This window comes from Patella vulgata, chromosome 1 (genome assembly GCF_932274485.2).
Source record: "Patella vulgata chromosome 1, xgPatVulg1.2, whole genome shotgun sequence".
NCBI classification, from domain to species: domain Eukaryota; kingdom Metazoa; phylum Mollusca; class Gastropoda; family Patellidae; genus Patella; species Patella vulgata.
The window spans coordinates 51,073,660-51,083,046 of record NC_065879.2 but is presented as its reverse complement, the minus strand read 5'-3'; the positions used below and the strand labels follow the sequence as shown (position 1 = coordinate 51,083,046).

The 9,387-nt window shown below is 33.5% G+C and overlaps 1 long non-coding RNA gene across 1 annotated transcript in view; it reads left to right on the top strand.

The window, feature by feature from the left end:
• Window positions 1-2,721: 2,721 nt before the first annotated feature.
• The window catches only part of LOC130013674 (uncharacterized), a 75,821-nt gene continuing 69,155 nt past the window's right edge, over window positions 2,722-9,387 (top strand). The window contains exon 1 of the long non-coding RNA XR_008788890.1: window positions 2,722-2,800. This is a non-coding gene — a long non-coding RNA (uncharacterized LOC130013674). The remainder of the gene's footprint in view (window positions 2,801-9,387) is intronic.

Below are 9,387 nucleotides of genomic sequence, written 5' to 3'. Positions count from 1 at the left end.
TTTCATAAACTCGTAGCAATAATCCATACGAAGAGAATATATGTGAAAATTAGTTTGTAATATGAGCAGCTGCCGAGAAATAGGCAATTTTGCATGCATCACTTTTCACGCTATTTTGCCTGTAAAAGAATCAATTATTATTCAATTTTCAATATTTTTTTACCATTTGATGCCTTATGCCAATCTAGACTAGGTCAACAAACCAATGTAACATTCAGGGGTCTCGATAACCGGGTTCGCATCGCACTTTGCGAATCAATTCTTGCCTGTTGCTAATCAATTTGCCACAAAATAGCTAACTTGATTCGCACAAATGCTAATCATAAATATTGATTCTTTTATTTCTCACATGGGCAATTTTATGTCCCCTTTTTAACTGTAAAGAGTTGTGGAAGTTTCTATAACGATTTTTTGACATTTCTTCGCAAGTTTAGTCACGATCATCTAGAATCTAATATCTATTACTGGTAAAAGCAAAGTTTTAGCGCCCCCTATATGTGCGGAGTTACATCCCCCTGATTGTTTTTTTTTTAATGACAGGCGTTTTTTTTCTTTGATGAAATAAAAATAATCCATTGATTTTCTTCACAAAATGGGATAGATATTATGGAATATTTAACAAAGATAGGCACCAGTATTAATGCAGATACTTATAAATGATGAATTTATAACGGATATTTGCAGCAGGGAATTTTCGATCGACAACAGCGATCTTCGTAGTTGTAGGCTAATGTCTGTCAATTTTTCCAATGTATGACCGATGCATCGCAAGTATCGATGTTAGATCCTGATGCATCGACACGTAAAATATTATTTGATTGATATCAGCACTGACGAGTGAATGGCTGTTACGTCAACAAATGACATGGTTATGAATATTGCATGTTCAAAAGACAAATCAACCCAGAAATGTCATCGAAATTCAACAGATAGATTTTACTTCACAATTTTCCGAAATTGTAGTCAATGGATATTCACACACTGCTAATCAAAACTGGACATTGCTAATCAATTTGCCTGAATTTATCTAACTTGATTAGCAGTTCTGCTAATCAAGTTCGAAAAGTTATCGAGACCCCTGCTGCCATTTATGATTTCATAGAACTAATTTAACATTTTCTGTATTACCGGAAGTAATGTCATTTTGGCAAAAACTGTATTTTTAGCCTACAAAACAGATATTTTATTCAAATGAGTCTGATTTGTAATGTTTTTAAGATTTTTAAGATTATGATATTTGATTCCAATCATCAAATAGAAAGAACCCATACGATCATGCAGATACCACAAAATGTTTCTAACTTGTACGGTTGCAGAGAAATAAACGATTTTCTACAAGTCACTTTTCAAGGTTTTTGGTGTATAAAAGTGGCAATTATTATTCAATTTACATAAAATTTTCACCATGTGATGATGCCATTTCTGATTTCATAAAACCAATTTAACATTTTCATTATCACCGGAAGTAATGTAATTTTGTCAGGACCACTTACATATATAAAATGAATTGAATGCTGGATTTGGTTGATTCTGCGTCCATTTTATTTCCTGTGTGCAATGCTTATGTGGAAACCTGTTTAACAGTTTCATTGGTACAGGAAGTGACATAAGTTCAAGGGTAACTTGGCACCGGAAGTGACATAAGTTTAAGGATAACGTGGCACCGGTGAAATCCGTCATTACTGCATCGCAGTTCTAGTTAAAGTTGTTTTGGGTAAATCTGTGGACCCACAATTGGATGCCTTTAGTTTCACCTGGCAAACCTTATTTCCTTATTAATGTAACATCTTGAAAGTAAGATCATTTTATACTAGTAGGACTAATTAAACATAGGCCTATGCCTACCCGGCCCAAATATGTTATGACAGATGTTACGTGTTCAACGCGTGATAAGTTAAACGAACAGACAAGAACAGAATAATCGATTTATCGGTCTTAAAATATTACCTAACAAGGTTCCAAATATATACAAACTCTTCTAATATAATACAAATAAGAGTAATAATAACATAATATGTATAAACCCTAAAATAATGGGTATCATGAAAACGACACGAAACACATCTTTACAGAACAAAGGAATTATCTCTACTGGCGCAAACTAGATACATTCGGTATCAATTCCAGGAACAGTTTTTGTAAAAGAAAGGGAGGTAATAATATAGGTCAAACCACAATTTGCATCTAACTTACAAAATCCTATCAAAAATGGAATGGTAAATTGTATACTAAAATAATAGTTATTAATACCTTTTCTTTTTGAAATTGAAATAGGTTGTCTATCTCGCGTTGATTTTCAGTTTTTTTTAAAAAATTCCCTCAAAAGGTATGCCCCTTTGGTATGAAATCTTGTTAAATATTTTACGCTAAAGCCGCTTCAAATACATATATCAACTTACATGTCCTTCTGATTTTCAGTGATTTTTAATAATAATAGCGAAATCTGATATTTTAAAACTTTATTTGTTTTGCTCATAACTGCTGCACATACATGTATGTTTCAGTCTGTGGCAACCTACAGTTGTATGTTTGAGTTTTGTGATTGCGTTTTCTTGATTTGGTCAGTGAAAGCCATGAAAATAAATTCTTGCGAAAAGGTAAGGATGAATCTGTACAAAGTATCAGAAATCCATCGTACATGTATCTTTACTTGTGATTTTTTAATTTTTTTTCAGCTGATATCTTTGATGAAATATCACCAAATATTGAAAGTAAAGGTCTGGACTGTGAATGTGTAGGTGGTGGAAGGATACAAGTTGATCCCTCTAAGAAAACACTCCAGATTTATGGATATTCACAGGTACATGTACATATGGGATCTCAGGAAACACTGTAAATCGTCCTACTAGGACACCAGTCTCTCATTAACCAAACACTAACTTAAACCTGAATTATTCATTTTTTCAGTTCCCTTTTGTAGATGTATGGTAACAGATTGGTAACAAATTAGGCCTTATAAAATAAATCTAAAGAATGTGGGGACCCTTCGGTACTAAATCTTATAAAATTGTATAGCTATTCTTTGCGAAAGTTCCTAAGTGTGAATCCATTCTGATTTAAAATGGTTCAAATATTATCCGTTGGGATCTGTCGTGAAAGGCCCAATTATCTTTACCGTAACATTTGTACTTGTATGTCAGCCATCTAAATAGCTTTTTTTTCAGAGATTATACGGCATGGGCTATTTCCGAATAGGAGGGCTTGCTAAATTGAACCATATTGTGATCATAATCCGTTATATAAACGATAGAATTTCGATAGAGGCCAAAGTTAATATCCGATTGACTTTAAATTTATACACAGTGTTTAAAGTCATGAGACGAAGAAGCCCATTCATTTTCAGCGATTTCCGATAATTACTGCCAGAGTTATGGCCCTTGATCACTTCAAAAAATCTTGTGGACGCTCTAGAGGCCAAAGTTAATATCCGATTGACTTTAAATTTATACACAGTGTTTAAGGTCATGAGACGAAGAAGCCTATTGATTTTCAGCGATTTCTGATAATTACTGCCAGAGTTATGGCTCTTGATCACTTCAAAAAAATCTTGTGGACACTCTAGAGGCCAAAGTTAATATCCGATTGACTTTAAATTTATACACAGTGTTTAAGGTCATGAGACGAAGAAGCCTATTGATTTTCAGCGATTTCTGATAATTACTGCCAGAGTTATGGCCCTTGATCACTTTGAAAAATCTTGTGGACGCTCTAGAGTCTAAAGTTAATATCCGATTGACTTTAAATTTTATACACAGTGTTTAAGGTCATAAGACGAAGAAGTCTATTCATTTTCAGTGATTTTCGATAATTACTGCCAGAGTTATGGCCCTTGATCACTTCAAAAAACCTTGTGGATGCTCTAAAGGCTAAAGTTAATATCTGATTGACTTTAAATTTATACATAGTGTTTGAGGTCACGAGGCGAAGAATCCTATTGATTTTCAAAGATTTCTGATAATTACTGCCAAAGTTATGGCCCTTGATCACTTTGAAAAATCTTGTGGACGCTCTAGAGGCCAAAGTTAATATCCGATTGACTTCAGAATGATACACAGAGTTTAAGATCTTGAGACGAACAAGCATATTAAAATTCAATAAATTTTTATGACTTGGAACAGCTAAATCCATGATACAGTATTAAAAGTTTTGTATACAAAACGTTAGCATGGGGCAGAACTTTATAAAAACCAAACAAATTCTAATGGTTTTCTGAGTTGTTGCTCTTAATCAGATTTTAGTGTATTATAAATGTTTCATTACCGAAAAAAGTAAAAATATGCGACAACTCTTGTTGACTGCCCGGACGATTTAGCTGCTGTGGGCGTATGTTTCGTTGCCTGACAACCTATCTTTTCTTCTTTTAAACAGAAATACACCTATACCGATACATTATTACTTCATTAATATGTTCGACATTTGTAAGACTTGCATCGATGGACTATTACAAATTCAATCAAATTACGGAAAAATTATAAAATGCACACCAATATATGGCATGTTTTATTATAAAGTGTACCAGTGGGTATCTAACAAATGTAATGGTTTTTATTACAAAAGAGAAAAAGAGTTTTTAAATATTTTTCTTATCTTCAAAATCAGCATATATTGAACATATAAAATACTTAATTCCAGGTTTATTGATGTATTTTTTTATTAAAATAAGTTACAAATATTTTAACGAATTACATCATTTAAGACAGACATTTTTCCCATCAATTTTTATCAAGATTTTAGAATACATTGAAATAACATTTGTTTTAAAAATTTTAATTCATTTTTGTATAATTATAATGGCAAGTGTGTCTTCTTAAAACAGACTTAAAAATATACTGATGAGAAAAATAACAAGTTCCTAAAATTGAATTGTTCAAACCCCAGTGAAAATTTGTCCATCCATCCACTACATTATTGAAGTGGTCTTACATTTGTTTTGTAAACTTTGTATTTTTACGTCACATGGAAATAAATTTGTCCATTTGTGGAATGGCTGTTTATGTTTTAGTATATGCCATTTAAAAAAACCAGGAAAATGGTTTGGAAAATCAAATTTCCATGCTTATATATTGCTAACGTTTCGTCCAATTGATGTCTGTCCAGTTTTAGCGAAACTTTAGCATTATTTTAATATTTCCCGGCTTCATATTACGTGATAGAATTTGAATAACCGCTGCAAACGAAGCGTGAATGTAGTCTCGATCTTCCACACAGGATACGGATAATTTTACACGGATAGTCGATTGATTATGCCATTTTTATACGCCCACATTGAAATGTGATCGTATATTGTCGTCGCCCCCGTCCGTCGGTCCGGTTGTGGACGCTCTAGAGGCTAAAGTTAATATCCGATTGACTTTAAATTTATACACAGTGTTTAAGGTCATGAGACGAAGAAGCCTATTGATTTTCAGCGATTTCCGATAATTACTGCCAGAGTTATGGCCCTTGATCACTTCAAAAAATCTTGTGGACGCTCTATAGGCAAAAGTCAATATCCGATTGTCTTTAAATTTATACAGTGTTTAAGGTCATGAGACGAAGAAGCCTATTGATTTTCAGCGATTTCTGATAATTACTGCCAGAGTTATGGTTCTTGACCACTTCAAAAGAATCTTGTGGACGCGCTAGAGGCCAAAGTTAATATCCGATTGACTTTAAATTTATACACAGTGCTTAAGGTCATGAGATGAAGAATCCTATTGATTTTCAGCAATTTACGATAATTACTGCCAGAGTTATGGCCCTTGATCACTTCAAAAAATCTTGTGGACGCTCTAGAGTCTAAAGTTAATATCTGATTGACTTTAAATTTATACACAGTGTTTAAGGTCATGAGACGAAGAAGCCTATTCATTTACAGTGATTTTCGATAATTACTGCCAGAGTTATGGCCCTTGATCACTTCAAAAAACCTTGTGGATGCTCTAAAGGCTAAAGTTAATATCTGATAGACTTTAAATTTATACACAGTGTTTGAGGTCACGAGGCGAAGAAGCCTATTGATTTTCAGCGATTTCCGATAATTACTGCCAGAGTTATGGCCCTTGATCACTTCAAAAAATCTTGTGGACGCTCTATAGGCAAAAGTCAATATCCGATTGTCTTTAAATTTATACAGTGTTTAAGGTCATGAGACGAAGAAGCCTATTGATTTTCAGCGATTTCTGATAATTACTGCCAGAGTTATGGCTCTTGACCACTTCAAAAGAATCTTGTGGACGCGCTAGAGGCCAAAGTTAATATCCGATTGACTTTAAATTTATACACAGTGCTTAAGGTCATGAGATGAAGAATCCTATTGATTTTCAGCAATTTACGATAATTACTGCCAGAGTTATGGCCCTTGATCACTTCAAAAAATCTTGTGGACGCTCTAGAGTCTAAAGTTAATATCTGATTGACTTTAAATTTATACACAGTGTTTAAGGTCATGAGACGAAGAAGCCTATTCATTTTCAGTGATTTTCGATAATTACTGCCAGAGTTATGGCCCTTGATCACTTCAAAAAACCTTGTGGATGCTCTAAAGGCTAAAGTTAATATCTGATAGACTTTAAATTTATACACAGTGTTTGAGGTCACGAGGCGAAGAATCCTATTGATTTTCAAAGATTTCTGATAATTACTGCCAGAGTTATGGCCCTTGATCACTTTGAAAAATCTTGTGGACGCTCTAGAGTCTAAAGTTAATATCTGATTGACTTTAAATTTATACACAGCGTTTAAGGTCATGAGACGAAGAAGCCTATTCATTTTCAGCGATTTCTGATAATTACTGCCAGAGTTATGGCTCTTGATCACTTCAAAAAACCTTGTGGATGCTCTAAAGGCTAAAGTTAATATCTGATTGACTTTAAATTTATACACAGTGTTTGAGGTCACGAGGCGAAGAATCCTGTTGATTTTCAAAGATTTCTGATAATTACTGCCAGAGTTATGGCCCTTGATCACTTTGAAAAATCTTGTGGACGCTCTAGAGTCTAAAGTTAATATCTGATTGACTTTAAATTTATACACAGTGTTTAAGGTCATGAGACGAAGAAGCCTATTCATTTTCAGTGATTTTCGATAATTACTGCCCGAGTTATGGCCCTTGATCACTTCAAAAAACCTTTTGGATGCTCTAAAGGCTAAAGTTAATATCTGATAGACTTTAAATTTATACACAGTGTTTGAGGTCACGAGGCGAAGAATCCTATTGATTTTCAAAGATTTCTGATAATTACTGCCAGAGTTATGGCCCTTGATCACTTTGAAAAATCTTGTGGACGCTCTAGAGTCTAAAGTTAATATCTGATTGACTTTAAATTTATACACAGTGTTTAAGGTCATGAGACGAAGAAGCCTATTCATTTTCAGTGATTTTTGATAATTACTGCCAGAGTTATGGCCCTTGATCACTTCAAAAAACCTTGTGGATGCTCTAAAGGCTAAAGTTAATATCTGATTGACTTTAAATTTATACACAGTGTTTGAGGTCACGAGGCGAAGAATCCTGTTGATTTTCAAAGATTTCTGATAATTACTGCCAGAGTTATGGCCCTTGATCACTTTGAAAAATCTTGTGGACGCTCTAGAGTCTAAAGTTAATATCTGATTGACTTTAAATTTATACACAGTGTTTAAGGTCATGAGACGAAGAAGCCTATTCATTTTCAGTGATTTTCGATAATTACTGCCAGAGTTATGGCCCTTGATCACTTCAAAAAACCTTGTGGATGCTCTAAAGGCTAAAGTTAATATCTGATAGACTTTAAATTTATACACAGTGTTTGAGGTCACGAGGCGAAGAATCCTATTGATTTTCAAAGATTTCTGATAATTACTGCCAAAGTTATGGCCCTTGATCACTTTGAAAAATCTTGTGGACGCTCTAGAGGCCAAAGTTAATATCCGATTGACTTCAAATTGATACACAGAGTTTAAGATCTTGAGACGAACAAGTATATTGATTTTCAATGAATTTTTATGACTTGGAACAGCTAAATCCATGATACAGTATTAAAAGTTTTGTATACAAAACGTTAGCATGGAGCGGAACTTTATAAAAACCAAACAAATTCTAATGGTTTTCTGAGAAAACCGGCTTTCCGATTCCCGATGCATAAACATGGCGGTCGGCATTCTCGCCTTATTCACTCGATCAAAATGACTTTGACCTCCGCAATAAAGTGCTAACGTGTCAATTGTCAGACCGATTAAATAAACCGTCTGTCCTTACGTAACGTTAGCACGTGCTTTTTAAATACTTTTTGTCCGATTTTAAATTTAAAACTCGCCCAAGGGTAGATATACTATACAATTTATTAATACCTTTCATTGCGGACTATTTTTATTTTTAGATAAAAACAATAATTCAAGTAATACAGTTATTTATAAAATGTCCACGTCTGTCCTTATGTAACGTGGGGGGTTGGATGGCTGAATGGTTAGCGTGCGCGCGCTGTATCATAAAGTCTGTCATTGATTCGACTGGCATGGTTTCGAATCCCCGGTTGTGCGTGACAAGGAGTAGGGTCGCCTGTCCAACCTCGTGGGTTTTCTCCGGGTCCTCCGGTTTCCTCCTACTGCTAAAGACCCCTACGCGCAAACGAATTATTGAAATAAAATTAAACCATATGTTAGTCCCGAAATGACCTAGTTTGTGTCGAGTGGACGTTAAACCCCATTTCTCTCTCTCTCTTTTATGTAACGTTAGCAACAGTTGCATGCCCGATAAATGTTTAAATTTTAGGTTATTAAAATATATGATTATATTTTATTATATTAATCTTAAATTCTTAATATTATGCTTTATTTATTTAGCATGTAAAAAATCTCAGCAACTACTTACATCAACACTATAAATAGAAATTTTCTTCAAACTTTAGTGCTAATGTTACAAATCTGCCAGAATGTCTGTCCACATGTAACATTAGCAATGCAATAAATTTTTAAATTAAAAATTAATTTGTAAATCATATCCCATGAAACTTCAGATTTAGATAATGCATTATTACATTAAACTTTTGAAGAAAATTATTAATATATATAAGCAACAGTTAATATCTGAAAGGAAAATAAATGTGCCATGCGTCTGTCGAATTCAAAAGAGACATTTTATATTTACTAAAATAGTCATCTTTACTGTCTTATGACCCAAAAATAATAGCATCTTCATTCATTTAACATAATTCAATGTATATTCTACCTATAGAGATTGCTATTTATATGAATTTTAATGTGCATTGTTTGCATTTGATATAATTTCATCTAGAGTGATACGATTAAAACAATTTCAATATGTTAGGTATAATGTTCAATAAAAAAATAATTTTGCGAAAAATTATCTTTTTTAAAATATATTTTGGAAGAATATGTATCAATCTTTCCTGAGACAGGCATTTTGTA